The sequence below is a fragment of the Mus musculus genome, chromosome 4 (genome assembly GCF_000001635.26).
Source record: "Mus musculus strain C57BL/6J chromosome 4, GRCm38.p6 C57BL/6J".
NCBI lineage: Eukaryota > Metazoa > Chordata > Mammalia > Rodentia > Muridae > Mus > Mus musculus.
In genome coordinates this window covers 36,668,933-36,685,463 of record NC_000070.6, presented here as the reverse complement: position 1 = coordinate 36,685,463, position 16,531 = coordinate 36,668,933, and the positions used below count along the sequence as shown (strand labels likewise).

Here is a 16,531-nt window from a genome sequence, read left to right as displayed (position 1 = left end):
TAGTGTTTTAATTCTCAGCACTTTTGTGCATTTCAAACACAAAGTCCTCCATAAATGTGGTAGATATTTTTCTGTTCCTTTGCAAATGTTTACCCACTCCATATAGCATGCCATCACTTACTATAAATCCACAGACTCATGCATCCATGATCATGCATATGGAATATTTCATATTACTTATGTTCTTTTTTTTACAGTAAAAGGCATCATAGTGGGAGAATTAAATTAAGTTGGGAAAATTAGTGTGTTTCACTATATCATCTGCAAAATCTTTCTTTCACTTAGTGTTCCTTCATTTAACAACTGAGCCATGACTTGCCAGTAATAAATTATCTTTCATTACATACTTACTTACAAAGCTGCATATTAAATGTAATGTATCATGGTTATTCTTTCATTCATTTTACAATATTATTATTAAAATTATACAGAAAACACTTTCCTACTCTCTGCAAAATATGTTTGATACTATTGGCTTTAAATTAAGCATTTTTTCTTCTTTTCTTTTTTTCTGTGAACCTTAAATTTTACTTTAGAGCTACTCTGAAAACATCTCAAAAATACTTATTGTCACCATGTAGTGGAAAAGTGTTGGTTTCAGACTAGAAGCTGAGAATACTCACTTCAAAAACAGAGGCTTAAAAATAACATTTTTACTTTCTGAGCATTCTGGAAGGTGGTCAGTTCAAGATTTGATCTGTGTACCCAGAGGGAGATTGCACAAAAACTTTAAATGATGGGAACTCAAGGCAAGGGAGAAGCAGGAAGAAGCTGCAGCATTTTGTCACTATATTTTTACATTATGAGTTAAGCAAGGGACTACCCATTGGAGACTGGGCTACATCCAGGGTACCTAGTGTAAAGGTACTTAATTCATTCTCTTAGACATCAGGTCCAAAGTAATAAGAGGACAAAGGATCGAATAAGCTGCATGTAGTTATTAAGGGCATAACAGGAAAATTGGTTATATACTTTTTACAATGTATGCACCTTGATTTAGATAACATCAGTTTTTATATTCTCTCCTAGTTAACAGACAAATAACAAAGCATTGGGAGAAGTGGGGTAGGTATTGATTCTTAGGACTGGGAAATTGAACTTGCTTGATCTTGCCAGCAAGATGGAGAAGTTGTCCTTGCAATGGCTACACTCAGACAATCGTCTTCTCACAATTTGTCCCTGAGATATCTGGGCGCAGACAACTGTTTACAACAGAAGCTCTTCAGCTATAAGGAAGTCCGCAGCTCCCCTAGCAAATGGGACCTTGAGTTTCTCTCTATGATTAATTGGAGACATAAAGCAAAATGGTTGTACTTACAATAAGTTTGTTTTGCTTGTTCCCAACAAAAGGAAGTGTTTACTTTGATGAGATTGTTTGTGTTAGTTTATAAAAATCAGCAACCTCTGATCCCAGAGACAGATTCAGTCTTTGTCTGTGTCCATGTTTACTGAGACTTGCCAAAGCTCTGCTGATAGTTTAATCAACAATCAGTCCTAACTTTCATTGTAGCCACATACAGCAGTCTGTGTGATAGGACATAAGAGTTGTCAATGGTATAGCAAATCAAAACCAATCATCACTTGTGATACCAATTTATTAGACCCCCCACTAATATAAAAAAGCCAAGACATTTGACAACATGGGTCTGATGAGAGGGAATTAGGCTATAGATTATGCAATTATCACAACATAGTTAATTTGCTTTGCATAAAACATGCATTACTTGTTCTAAGTGTAGCATACATTACAGAAACACTTTGGAAGGCCAAAATATGTTTTCAGGCTATGTTGGTAATTTAAGCAAAAGCTCAAGGAGAACATATAAGATATAAATTAAACTATGATATGAGTAGAAAATAATGGTTCAAATATAAGCCATATTTCAAATTTTATGAGAATACTTTCCATCTTATATGTTGATTTGTACCTGGTTGTTCATTATATGGGCAAATACTGCAGATCCTCTAAGGTTATCAGAGAAAAAATATGAATCCTTTAATGTCTGATCGCTTCCTATAAAAATACTGGAGTATCCTATCACAATAAGAAAATGGAGCACATGATGTTCATAGGATGTGAGAAAGAGAAAAGGTATATGTATGTAGTATTACATGTTATTTTCCATTATATATTGTGTCATACATTGCATCATATATGTAGTCGGTGGGTTTATTCCCACATATGTGCATGTGTGTGTGTGTGTGTGTGTGTGTGTGTGTGTGTGAGAGAGAGAGAGAGAGAGAGAGAGAGAGAGAGAGATATGATATATATGTTGTAATATATATTTTCAGTAACATGTTCAACTTTTCTACTTTTTTGATATTTTAAAATTTTGTGTAGATAATCCCATATAACATGAAGTGTGAAGGCAATACTTAACTCTGCTTTACCTCTTACATTCTGCCTCTTAATTGCTTCCCTTCTGGTAGTATATTCCTTACAGGTTCTGATTCTTCTCATTTATCTCTTTACATTAAATTTTGTTCTTTTTCCTCTTTGTCATTTTCTTTCAGCATTTGCTTTACCATATATCCAACTAGTATCTTCTCTATAACATACTTCTTCCTGTAAGCTTATCAGAATGTATATTTTCAGGATTCACCCTATTTGTGTGCTTAGTTCACTGTTGCATTTGTCAATATGTAGTCATGTTTATGGTCAAATTTATATAGAGAACAGAGCACTCTTTTGTCTGAACTATTGTATCTTAGTAGATGTCTTTGGGTGATGCAGTTCCTCATATATACCAGGAGAGAAATTTGATACAAAATGAAAGCAATTAACTTTATAACACTACATCAGCAGATGGAGTTCACTCATGTAGCTTTGATACTGAAGGCCAAGACACTAGCATATGTTTATTGTCATGCTTAATTTTGTTCTGAGATCAAAAATCAGTAGAGCATGGTTGTTTAAATACTACATTTGTTCTTTGCAAATGTACAAAGCAGTATTCACATGCTTACCACTCAGTAATCACTGTATTGCATACTAAAAAAAAACCAAATCAATCAAACAAACAAAAACAAAAACAAACAAACAAAAAAAAAAACTCACCAGTGTTTGATGGAGAAAAAAAAAACCTGATTGTAGCATTATAGATTTGCTTTATTCTCTGCTCATCACTGGAATGATAGAATATGAAATGCATAGAAAAGTACATTGATTTCCCTTAAGCTGGAGCAAGCATTACTGTAAAAATTCAAGATAAACTCTAGGTATGCTGTAATATAAATGATGTGTACAAGTAGCATTTCTCTTCATTAAAATAAGTACCACATTTGCATGCCCTGCTGTGCAGAGATTGCTACATAACACGACATCTATCAACACAGAATAATCAGGTGCATCCTCTTTGCAAAAATGACCAAAAAAACATCATATAGACACACAATTTGAGAAATGGTATTATCTGGAAAAATACAGATAATCTAGACAGACCCAGGTACAAGTTTCTGCTGGTATATTTATTTTTATTCCTGTTCATTTATTTATCAAGAAAAGCAAAAATGAAATTTAACCCAAAACATCTATTTGCCAAAGGACAACAACTGACTAAAACATAAAGAACAAAAAGAGCATTGAAAACATAGGATAGTATTTCCTTGAATTTCCAGGTGTTTGGTTGGTTGGTTGGTTGGCTGGTTGGTTGGTTGGTTTGGATTGGTGTATTGTTTTGTTTTATTTTTTTTGTTTTTGTTTGTTTGGTGTTTTTAATTTTGCATTTCTGTTTAGCCAAGGTTTAAAAACATTCTTGGAGGAACCTACTTAATCCTGTTTTAAAAATAATTTGCAGGAAGTTTTAACTGACAATATTTCATTTGGAAATAAATTTTCAAATACTCTCTATACAATATACTTTGAAATCCATCAGTGACTTACTTATCGTTGTGTGGGTGCTCCTGCCGGAGTGTATGTCTGGGTGTCTGAGAACAACTTGCTGGCCTTGATTCCCTCCTTCCACGAAGTGGATCTTGGTGTTGAAGCTCTGATTGACAGGTTTAGTGGCAAGCTTTCTTACCACTGAGATGTCTAACTTATGCAAAATTGTCATTTGTAATAATTTCCTATTTTGTGTTCTCTGTGTTTCAGCAATACTTATAGCAGTCTTCATATTTGTATTTATAATAGCATTTTTCTTTTTCTCAGTCATATTTTCTTTTAATGAATGATCAATATTGACCCAAATATATGCAGCATGGAGTTTTCATTTCAGAAGTTGATCCGAGTCATCCACCATAGTGTTGTTGTTTTCTTTTACCAGGGACCACTTTTTACTTGAGGGAGACATAGTTCATATTGAAGAGATAATCAGTCTTATAAAATCTGATGTTCTTTTTACAACAGCTCATTTCCACGACAATAAAATGAAATTGGCTTTTAAGAGAATGCACAAGAGGTCACCAGATAGCTGTTCCAACATTATGAGTGGACCTTCCTTTCTTAGCAGTTATTTATAGGCCATTTGGCACAAAAACAGCCATTGGTTGCTTAATGACGAGGATAAATGAGCCATTATTTATCAGTTGGTTCTGTCACTGAGCAGAATCTTACACTGTCTACATATCCCACATGGTTGAATCCAGTGCTTCTTGATGCAATCAAGAGACAAGGGAACCATCAGCAATGGAAGGCAGCTGCAGTGTCACACAACCAATTATTTTACAGTAAGATTCTTTCATCATATTTACTTTTTCTCTGCATATGTGTGTGTGTGTGTGTGTGTGTGTGTGTGTGTGTGTGTGTGTGTATGTGTGTGTGTGTTGGGCTCACAAGTATTAAGCTATATGTGGGAGTCTAGATACAACTTTTGGACTCTGGTTTTCTTTCAACATGTAAGATTTTTGTTGGCCATTAAAATTCACATCATTGGGCTCAATAAAAAGTACCCGTAAATGCTAAGGACCAGTCCTCCCTAAATTTTGGATATGAACATACTATTTCTCTTGATCAGGATCCTAACTACCTCCCAATAATTAAAAAAAAAAAACATTAGTATTTTACTTCATCTAATTTCTGTTCCTGCAGTTTATGTGTTTATGCTTATGTATGTGTGTTGGTGTGTGTGCATCTATAGATTCACATGAATATGGCACACGTTAATATTTTATATCTTCCACAACTCTCTGAACCTGTTTAATCATATTTTCCATCCAATATGTTTTGATTATGTCTTCACTTCTCATGATCTCTTGGATTCTACCTACCTTACTAACCAATGGTGGTTTTTTTTTTTTTCTTTCTCTTCTAAAACAAAACAAAAAGAAAAAAAGGAACAAAAACCAAAAACAAGACTGATATACATATGAATTCACAGAGACTGTGGCAGCATGGACAAGGCCTTCATTGCTTCACTTAAAAATCTGAGCACTTAAAAGAGGAGTAAAAGCAATGTGTTACCTCGATGTTTTATTTTTAAGGCAGGTTCTCTCCTGTTCACATGTTTTGCCATTTTAACAAGACTGTGTGGCTAAGAAACTCTAGGGATCCTCTTATCTCTGTTCCAAGCCCTGGGTTACGGTTACACACCATCACACAGGTTTTACATGGTTTCTGGGGATCTGAACTCGTGTCCTCATGATTGAGCATCACTTTACCAACTGAGTTATCTCCCAATCTTAGCACACTATTGCTTTGAAGATGATAGGATTCATTTGTTATTTTTTTCATATTCACAAATATTTTAATTATGTATATTCATGAGATAGTGTGGATATTCTATAGAAATATTCAATGTTGATAATATCCAGCAAACATCTATTCTTTATTATTAGATATTTTCTTTATTTACATTTCAAATGTTATCCCCTTTCCTGGTTTTCCCTCCAAAAACCCCCAAAACCCTACTCCCTCCCTCTGCTCACCAACATACCTACTCCTGATTCCTGGCCCTGGCATTTCCCTACACTGGGGCCTAGAGCCTTCACAGGACCAAGGGCCTCTCTCCCATGGGTGACCGACAAGGCCATCCTCTGCTACATATGTAGTTGGAGCCATAAGTCCCACCACGTGTAATCTGGATTTTTCCATTTATGCAATCTAGGAATACAGCCTGTGTAGTGGGGTGCCTGTGTTTACAATGGGTCTTACCCAGCTTCCTCATTATAGACAGTCTCTCACAGGTGTGCATAAAGCATTGTCTCTTCTGTGCCTCTCTGCCCTGTCAAGTAGAAAATTAGGATTACCTAGCACAATGATATATCACTTTTACTAATAGAGAACAATATATTTTCTGTTCTGATACAAATATAAGAAATATTCTTAGATTTATGAAATCAAATCTAACTCTTTTAAATTTTAATTTATTTTGGAATAATTAAAAAATTAGTAATATTTGTATAGCATGTATATAAAAGGCCCAGAGAGAGAGGCACTCTTGAGAAGACTATGTTTTAATGATTTTCTGATATTTTTCCATGAGCTTCATATATATTATATAAATTGATCTATTGGACCCCACAAAAAGAAGTGGTTAATTTTTCATTTTACAGAACAACACAATTAAGCCTAGGAATTTTATAACTAGTCAGAAACAGAGCCAGTCTTTGAGGACAGGTTGCCCATCTGAAAATTACACACACTTCACTAGTTGTTTAATTTAAAAAAAATAAGTAATCATATATATCAAAAGATGGCCTAGTCGGCCATCACTGGAAAGTGAGGCCCATTGGACTTGCAAACTTTATATGCCCCAGTACAGGGGAACGCCAGGGCCAAAAAGGGGGAGTGGGTGGGCAGGGGAGTGGGGGTGGGTGGGTATGGGGTACTTTTAGTATAGCATTGGAAATGTAAATGAGCTAAATACCTAATAAAAATGGAAAAAAAAGAAACAAAGGACAATAAAAAAATAAGTAATCAAGGAATAAGGGAGCAATGAATCAGAAAGCAACATTCCATTGGATCAATCTCATAACTTATCTTTCACTTACTAAACTCACCACACTATCCAACCTCAGAGGAGTTACATGCAGGTTTCTGTATGACTGGAAAAGAATACTGTTTGCAAAACCCTCTGTAGACAGTCCTGAACATTCAATGATACTTGTATTAATATGCTTGTTCTCTCTTACTTTGTACTCTGCAAGCTAAAGTAGATTATGTCCTGCTGTTAAATGAGAAGGATCTCTCTATATGATCTTCTTGTTTAGTACCAGAGATAATCAAAACTGTAGTAATGAATTCATCTTTATATTATCCTTCTTATCCCATGACTTCTTGCTTCCAATAAGCATACTTATTGGGAATATTTTAACCATCTATTGATACTTTCAAGAATTAGTAATACTTTCAGGAGCATTTGCCTTGGTGAGGTAGAATTTTCTGTCATTTTTCAAATCAGAATCATTATTGCTTCCTAAAATGCTATTTGTTTTTGTCTTCAGTATATATAAGGGCAGGGAGAGAAAAAGGTTTGTTTCTGTGACATGTGTGTGTGTGTGTGTGTGTGTGTGTGTGTGTGTGTGTGTGTGTGTGTGTGTTTGTAGACAGTTATACAGTATCCCATAATGATATCCTTAATGTTGCTAAGTTATTTTATGTAATGATCATATTAATAAAATTCAAGAGCCATAATTTTGCACATGAGAAAATTGAGAATTGGAAAAATTCAGCAGGGGGTCAGATACAAATTTTGCTCACTTCAAACCAGTTTTTCTGCTAAATCAAAAGATCTGGGTAAATGCTTTATTGTGCATCTTTATTTCATTATTAGTTTTTACAGCACTTGAGTATAAAGACTAAAGTTTTACTCTCACTAAGAAATAACAATGCCAGCTTAGAAGCAAATTGTTATATAACTGTGTGCCAACATTCTCAGTATGATATTTCCTGCTCATATTCTAGTTGACATTGTGCATAAATAGTCACATCTGTCTTGGCTCTGAAACAGTGACACATATAATAAAATCCATGACAGATCTTGGAAAATATTCTTATTTAATAGAGAAACAGGAAAATATGAACTGCAATGAAGCCTCACATAACATATGCTCACCAATTACCAAATAAATATATAATTTCATTTATGGAGCTGAATGTAAGAGAAATATCCCGAATTTTACTAGCTTTTTATGTGACTGACATGATGACCAGCAAACTCACCTGCCTTGAGATGAAATCTCTTCTCCACAGAAACAGTGGTTTCATTCAGCTTCCATATCATACCCTAGGGCAGATCATCTATGTCTTTGCTCAAGGGCTTCATTTGAAATTATTTCCACTTTCTATAAAATTTTATATAACAGTTAACTTATTCATTTATTATTTTCTTTTTGTCCTTATGAACACTTAACATTAGAAATTAATGTATATAGTATTGATACTTTATGTCAAAAAGTTGCACATTTAACTAGAACATAGATAATTCTAAAAAGTACAGAAACCTCTAAAATAAATCTCTGACAGTCATTTCTAAGTTTTTAATGTCTCAAACTGATATCTAACCTCAAATGGTATGTGTAAGGATACAGAACTAACATGACCTGATATTCCATCCATCTTTATCTCTAATTATTTGATAGCTTATTTTACATTACAAATATATTTTATTTTAATTAAAAAAAAGAAAAATTACAATATAAGCTTCATTGTCCAAAATAAGGAATTACTCCAATACCCACAAGGAAAATATTTATTTCTTAACAAAATTCACTGGCAAAATTACAATCCTTTAATAGATAAAAATAAGATCTAATTAAATTATATATCTAACACAAATATAACAAAATCAGAATTATCATTTTTGCGATATTGGGTTGAGATATTTCTGAGAATAAAGAAACTCAGCCTCACCACATGATAATCAATGGACTTAAACATGTCTATATCCCAAAAGTCTATATTCTGAAGTTTTATATCCATAAAACTTAAAGAAATGTATGAACCAAATATTTGTAGTGAATATGACAGTGTTGATATTTTTAATAATGACAAAAATTATTTCTAAAATAAATTAAAAGTAATTAAAATAAGCAGATTATGAAAAACAATTTATAGAGAAACAATAGAACATAATTTTGCTGTGCATTAGAAAAGAGAAAGTAATAAAACACTCTTTGCTCCTACAAATGTTCAAATAAATTTCAATTATCCAATAACTATGCAATATTGTCAAGGGGACAGACAAATGATTGCTAGAATTATCTTCAAATGGAAGTGCACTATGTCAATTTGTCAATTTCTAGCAATTTAAAAAAGAAACAGACAAATAATAAAAAAATAAAACCTATGACTTTTGATTAAATAAACAGTTTATAGAACTAAGCAGAATCAGTAAAATATGTTCATTGCATATGTTCATTGTAGGACTACAGCATGTGGAGCCGTTAGACATAAGATATACACGCATATAGGAGTGATTAAATACTATAGTGAATTTATGACATGGAGTAATATCAACCCACCAAAACCAATTTTTATGACACTGTGAACTTCATGCTTGAGAAGCATCAAAAATAATTTCCAGAATTCAGTGGTTAATATGTCCCTACTAATGTTGCAATATAAAATAATTATCAAACTAATGGGGAATATTCTAGATGCTTAATACTAAATATGCTTACTCTTAAAGTGACTGTTGGATTGGGTAGAGAAGAGGGGATATAAAGAAATATTTTCCCATTCACCATGTGTGCTTCTAAATTGTTTTTGTTATTAAAGATTGACAGTAGAAAAGGTTTCTCCAGATAAAAGATGCTTCCAGAGTGCATTGAGTATTTTAAATAAGGCCCTGCTGTCAGTGCAGCCAATGTTTGGATGTTATAAATGGTTAAAACTCTTTTTGCTCAAAGAAGCTTCCACAAAAATCATTTAATTTCTAAATATGTGATGTTGAGTTTTAATTATACCTGTCCCTGTTGCACAATCATAATGTTATTTCCACATTTAAACTAATCTAAAAATGATTTTAGGGACACCATTATTGCTGCTTTTCTATATGCTGAGGAATGGCATATTTTTCTTTGACATGTCTTTTTTTTTTTACATATTAGTTTTCTGCTAATTCTAAGCTATACATATAGATTTTTGGTTTTAAAAATGATTATTAATAGTGACACATGGTTCTATATCCTTAATGTGTTGCTTTTGTATATAGGTGTTCAGTATAGACAAGGAAAGTTGAAAGTTTTAGTAGTTACAAACTAATATTAAAGATTTTTTTATAGATATTCTCTGTAAATAAGTAAATTAATACGCCAACAGTATATTCATAGGCTGCCTACATAACTTTTTTGAATAGCCCCAGTTATTGTGGAAAGTGTGGAACAATGATTTACAACCTCACTTCTTTGAACTCAGGCTACTATTACTCTACAGCTGGAAACATGGCTTAGGGAGTGAGAGTGCTTGCTGCTCGTCCAATATGGCTGAATCTGCTGATACCTACCTGTAATACCAGCTCCAGGATATCTGATACCCTCTTCTGCCCACCTCTCAAACACGCACACACACACACACACACACACACACACACACAGACCAAAACAATAAATAAAACAATAAAAATAAATATTAAAAAAGAATATGACTCTTTTCCTGGTATCCAATAAAAATATTTTGACAGATGTGTGATTATAGTTAAGCATAAAGAATACTTTTTGAACTCAGATTTATTTCAACCATTCCTCCCATTCTTATAGATCATGTAAGTTAATAATGTAAAGAAAAATTTAAGTAAAATATAAGTTTGATATTTCCTGAAATCTATTTTTGTTTTTTCAAGATTATGTTCTTAAACTAGTATAAAATCGTATAAAATGTTTATCAATAAAAGGAGTAATTACATAAAAAGCATGGTAAAATGGAAGAATTTTAGACTATAAAACTTCAAAATGATACATCCAGCTTCTACAAATTCTTTACAGCATTTGTATTATCTGTGAGCAGTTGACTTGTGCCTAAGAAATACGTACATTATTGTATCATTTCTAGTTATTTTCCTCACTATGGGCTAACATATTCTATGAGTATTCTCTAGATAATACATTTCTGTAATGAAAAATTGCAAAAAGTTAATTGTCAAACAGTGATAATGGTGTCAAAAGTGATGTCCCTTATTAAGAAATACAGAAATAGTGTGATGTGTCATCATTGTAAATAACATTTCTTGTTCACTCTGAAATAGTTTCCTAGGGGAAAAGAAAAACCCAGTCAGTCTTGAGATGCCACAGTTTCTGACGGTGATGATAGCATCACTATTTGATAATTGTAGTCAGTTAGGTATAATTTGAATGATATTCTGCAGAGATTTTTCTTAGGAATTCATTTCCATATTAAAGGTTTCAGCATTAATGTATAAATTTAGCACCAGAGCTCTGACATCCAATTTATACTGTCTTCCATTTTTTAGCCTCAATAATGCTGCAAACCAGTATGAGACAGTCACAGCTTCATTCGTAACATTATTTGAAAATACAGAAATGAAACTCAATTTAAACACATTGAATGCACATACAGAGTACCTAATGGATGACCAACTCACTCCGACTGTAGATCCCTTCTTGGATTATACCATTATTTTATATTTAATTTTTCTCTTAAACATTCTTTCACACATGTGAACCTGTTATGTGCATTTTACTCACAAACTAAACATTTTTGTTTTCTTTTCTTGTTTTGATTTGTTTTGTTTTTGAGACAGGGTTTCTCTGTATAACAGCCCTGGCTGTCTTGGAACTCATTTTATAGACAAGGCTGGCCTGGAACTCACAGAGATCCACCTGACTGTACTTCTTGGGTGCTATAATTAAAGTTATACACTATCATGCCCAGTCCTATGCTAATTTTCTTTTATTTTATTTTATTTCAGATTTTACTTATCCACTTTATATCATGTTAATTGACCGGGTCACACCTCGAAGAATCCTTCCCTGATCTTTTCTCCCCTTCTCCTCTGAGTGGGTGAGGAGGTCCCCCTGGTATCACCCCAACCTAGAACTTCAATTCTCTGCAAGGATTGGTGCTTCTGGTCTCACTGAGGCCAGACAAGGCAGGCCAGCTAGAAGAACATGTCCTACTTACAGGACACAGCCTTTGGGACAGCCCTACTTTCAGTAGTTTGGGACCCACCAGAAGAGCAAGCTGCACTTATGCTATATATGAGCAGGGAGGCCTGGGTCCAGTCTTTGTGTATGATTTTTGGTTGGTGGTTCAGATCTGAGAGCCACAAGGGTCCAGGTAGAGTTGACTCTGTCAGTCTTCCTATGGAATTCCTATCCTCATTGGGGCCCTTAATCCTTCCTTCTAGTCTTCCACAAGAGTCCCCAAGCTCCATCCACATCTGGCTGTGGGTGTCTACATCTGTCTGAGTCAGCCTCTGAGTGGAGCCTCTCAGAGGACAAAATGTTCCTTTAGGTTTGGTTCTGAAGTCTCACTTCTGATGAAGGTGGAGGGAGAGGCAAAGAATGGAAGTCCCCCTGAGATAGCAGGCTGCCAAGGGCCCTAAGCCAAACTTTTAATGCAAAAACTATAAGGGTAAAGATTGTATCATACAGATTTTGCATTTAATTTACTTCTGTGAAAAACATTTCTATAAAGATTCTCTGACTTTCTAATTTATCATTTATATAAACTATAGATCTGATATACTCTTCAACATCAGAGATGGCATATTAGATGGAGAAGAATGTACAGAAATTAATTGACAAAATTGTGCATTCCCTCTGCCTCCACCATGATTATTCCTTGGAGAAAGTTTTGATCTACTATTAATCTGTATAGGTTGTTTTAAGCAATCTTAAAACTTAAATTGGAATTTTAATTTAGTTTCAAATAAGCTTTATAATAGATAATTTTTATATGTTGGTATTTATCTTTTTATTTTAAAAATATTTTTAAATATTTTATTAGGTATTTTCCTCATTTACATTTCCAATGCTATCCCAAAAGTCGCCCATACCCTCCCCCCGCCCCAACCCCCTACCCACCCACTCCCACTTTTTGGCCCTGGCATTCCCCTGTACTGGGGCATATAAAGTTTGCAAGTCCAGTGGGCCTCTCTTTCCAGTGATGGCCAACTAGGCCATCTTTTGATACATATGCAGCTAGAGTCAAGAGCTCCGGGGTACTGGTTAGTTCATAATGTTGTTCCACCTATAGGGTTGCAGATCCCTTTAGCTCCTTGGGTACTTTCTCTAGCTCCTCCATTGGGGACCCTGTGATCCATCCAATAGCTGACTGTGAGCATCCACTTCTGTGTTTGCTAGGCCCCGACATAGTCTCACAGGAGACAGCTCTATCTGGGTCCTTTCAGCAAAATCTTGCTAGTGTGTGCAATGGTGTCAGTGTTTGGAAACTGATTATAGGATGGATGCCTGGATATGGCGGTCTCTAGATGGTCCATCCTTTTGTCACAGCTCCAAACTTTGTCTCTGTAACTCCTTCCATGGGTGTTTTGTTTCCAATTCTAAGAAGGGGCAAAGTGTCCACACTTTGATCTTCGTTCTTCTTGAGTTTCATGCGTTTAGCAAATTGTATCTTATATCTTGGGTATCCTAAGTTTCTGGGCTAATATCCACTTATCAGTGAGTACATATTGTGTGAGTTCCTTTGTTATTGGGTTACCTCACTCAGGATGATGCCCTCCAGTACATCCATTTGCCTAGGAATTTCATAAATTCAATCTTTTTAATAGCTGAGTAATACTCCATTGTGTAAATGTACCACATTTTCTGTATCCATTCCTCTGTTGTGGGGCATCTGGGTTCTTTCCAGCTTCTGGCTATTATAAATAAGGCTGCTATGAACATAGTGGAGCATGTGTCCTTCTTACCATTTGGGACATCTTCTGGATATATTCCCAGGAGAGGTATTGCAAGCTGTACAACCACTCTGGAAATCAGTCTGGCAGTTCCTCAGAAAATTAAAAATATTTTTATATATCTCTATGGGTATAAAATTATATAAATTGACATGCTTCCATGCATTTGTATACAGCAGGGAGGCTGGAAAAGAATATAGGTGTCCTATAAGTGTCCTGTGTCTACAATTTGATTATTCCTTTTAGCCAGAGTCTTTCCCTGAAGCTGGGCTTATGAAACTGTTATGAAACTGGAAGCTAATAAGCACAACTGTCTTCCTGGCCCACTGTGGAGCTGGGGTTACAGGCCTGTTCTGGATCTTTGGCTTGTTACAGGAATGCTGAGCTTTAAATCCTCATCCTCATGCTGAAGCAAATGCCTTTAACTGACAAGCTGCTTCTCTAACCCTTCCCACTTTTAATTTTTGGAAGCAGGATTTAATGACATAACCTATAAAGACTCAGAACTTAGTATTGCCTCAACTTTTTGTGTACAAAACATGGATAGTGCCATGCACAGTGAGATACACTCATTTTGCTATAGCCATGTATCAAAGGAGTGATTAAGTGGAGTTAATTCTAACTCCTACTCAGAGAAGAAAGCAAGAAAGATATCTACTGTCCTGTAGAGATGAAACTCACAGTTCTAAAAAGGATGTCTCCATCAAATCCCTTCCCTTAAGGCTCAGAGAATCCTGCAGTTAAGAGCATAGCCAGAGAGGATAAAGGACATCAGGATAACAAGACCCTCTAACTCACAGGAGCAAAACTCATATGAGTTCACAGAGACTGAAGGAAAAAGCAAAAGGCCTCTATGTGTCTTCTCAAGGCCTTCAAATATGTGTTATAGCTTTCAGGTTAGTATTTTTATGAAAATCTTGTATGTGTGAATGAGTGACTCTCTGATATTTGTGCCTGCTCTTGTCATCTTTTCCTTCTGTTGGCTTTCTGTGTCCAATTTTGATACGAAGTTTTTTTTTTTTTTTATTTTATCTTATTTACTTTGTGATGTCTTGTTATCGATGGCCTAGTTGGCCATCATTGGAAAGTGAGGCCCGTTGGTCGCGCAAACTTTATATGCCTCAGTACAGGGGAACTCCAGGGCCAATAAGTGGGAGTGGGTGGGTGGGGGAGGGGTGGGGGAGCGTGTGGGGGACTTTTGGGATAGCATTGGAAATGTAAATGAAATAAATACTCAGTAAAAATTAAAAAAAATAAACCTCTTCTTTTCAAATGAAAGACATAAAGGGAGTGGATCCAGATGGAAGTGGAGGTAGAAAGAATTGAAAGGAGTAGAGGGAGGGAAAACTGCAAAGTTTCTCAATTTCTCATTGTAATAACAACCTTTGGAATTCTCTCTCTCTCTCTCTCTCTCTCTCTCTCTCTCTCTCTCTCTCTCTCTCTCTCTCTCTCTCTCCCTCCCTCTCTTTCTCTCCCTCTCTCTCTCTCTTTTTCTCTTCTCCCTTCCTCCCTCCCTCTTTCACTCACTCACGTCCTTCTTTCCTCTCTCTTCCCCTCCCCTCTCTCTTTTCAAGACTCTCTACCATATCATATTTTCATCTGGCCCGTTCCTTCTCTGGATAACCACTTCAACATCACCTTGCTAACATGTCTTCACTGTTGCTTTCTACCACATCTAGTTATGAGTGGAATCCCATGGCAGTTCCTGTCCCTGATATAAGTGTGTTTCTGCTTTGAATAATGTGTCTGATTTATGTGAAGACATTCTCAGTCCCTTGATACAGAATGGAAGTGGCATGCCATGCGTACACTAGAAAGCAAATCATAACAAAGCAACAACAACAATAACAACAAAACCAAAAATCCTACTGAAATGTTGTAATTAATTCTATACACTCTATAAAAGGGATTTAAAGGTAATATTCTTTGTTAAAGCATTGACAGACTGTGTCTTATTATGTCATGGACATAGCAACATAGATTTATCCTGCTAATATGTATTTTGTGTCAAACAGATTCATTCATAACATTTTACCACATTGAACATGTACAACATGGTATGCTATTAGAATCTGTGTATATATCGATGGGGGCACTTTTACACATGACTGTGTGATATTTTTATGGAAAGAACTAACCAGTGGAAGTATAATTTCATATAACTTCAATTTTCTAGAAAAACTGTCCACAGTGACATGTGGTCCTGAGCAAATCTTCACCTGGATATTTGTCATAAAGTCTTGGTCAACAATAGGTCTGTTATCTTAATAATACATCTACAGTCTAAGATCTGATAGGGAAATTAAACCGTAGGAAGATAGTTCACTATTAGAAGACAGTAAAAAGGCAACATACTTTTTATATCATAATAATAACTTACATTTTAGCTAATAATGTGAGATGCTAGTAATTATGTATTTCAAGTTAATAAAGATTGTTAAGCCAAATGCATTTTATTTGTTTTCTGGACTTGCAAGAGAAGACAAAATTTCTAGCAATATATTTGTGTATGTATGATTTATTCCTGAGTGTTTCCAGTAATTATTTTGCAAAATATATTTATACAAATAATAAAAAGTAAAGTAGAATAGCCCAAATAGTACCTCTAGGAATAAGAAAACAGAAACCCCCAAACTGTAAAAGATTCATCATGGCAATTTTGCTGGAATTTGTCTGTGGGGAGTCGGGGAACTAGAATTCAGATCTCTAAGTTTCTATCCCTGAGTTATTTCCATTTCTCCATGAAGTCAAAACCACCACATTGTCCTGAAATG

General features: G+C 34.9%; 1 protein-coding gene across 14 annotated transcripts in view; it reads left to right on the top strand.

Annotated features, from left to right (window-relative positions):
* The window catches only part of Lingo2 (leucine rich repeat and Ig domain containing 2), a 1,254,967-nt gene that overhangs the window by 266,281 nt on the left and 972,155 nt on the right, over positions 1-16,531 (top strand). The gene's annotated exons all lie outside the window — the stretch shown is intronic.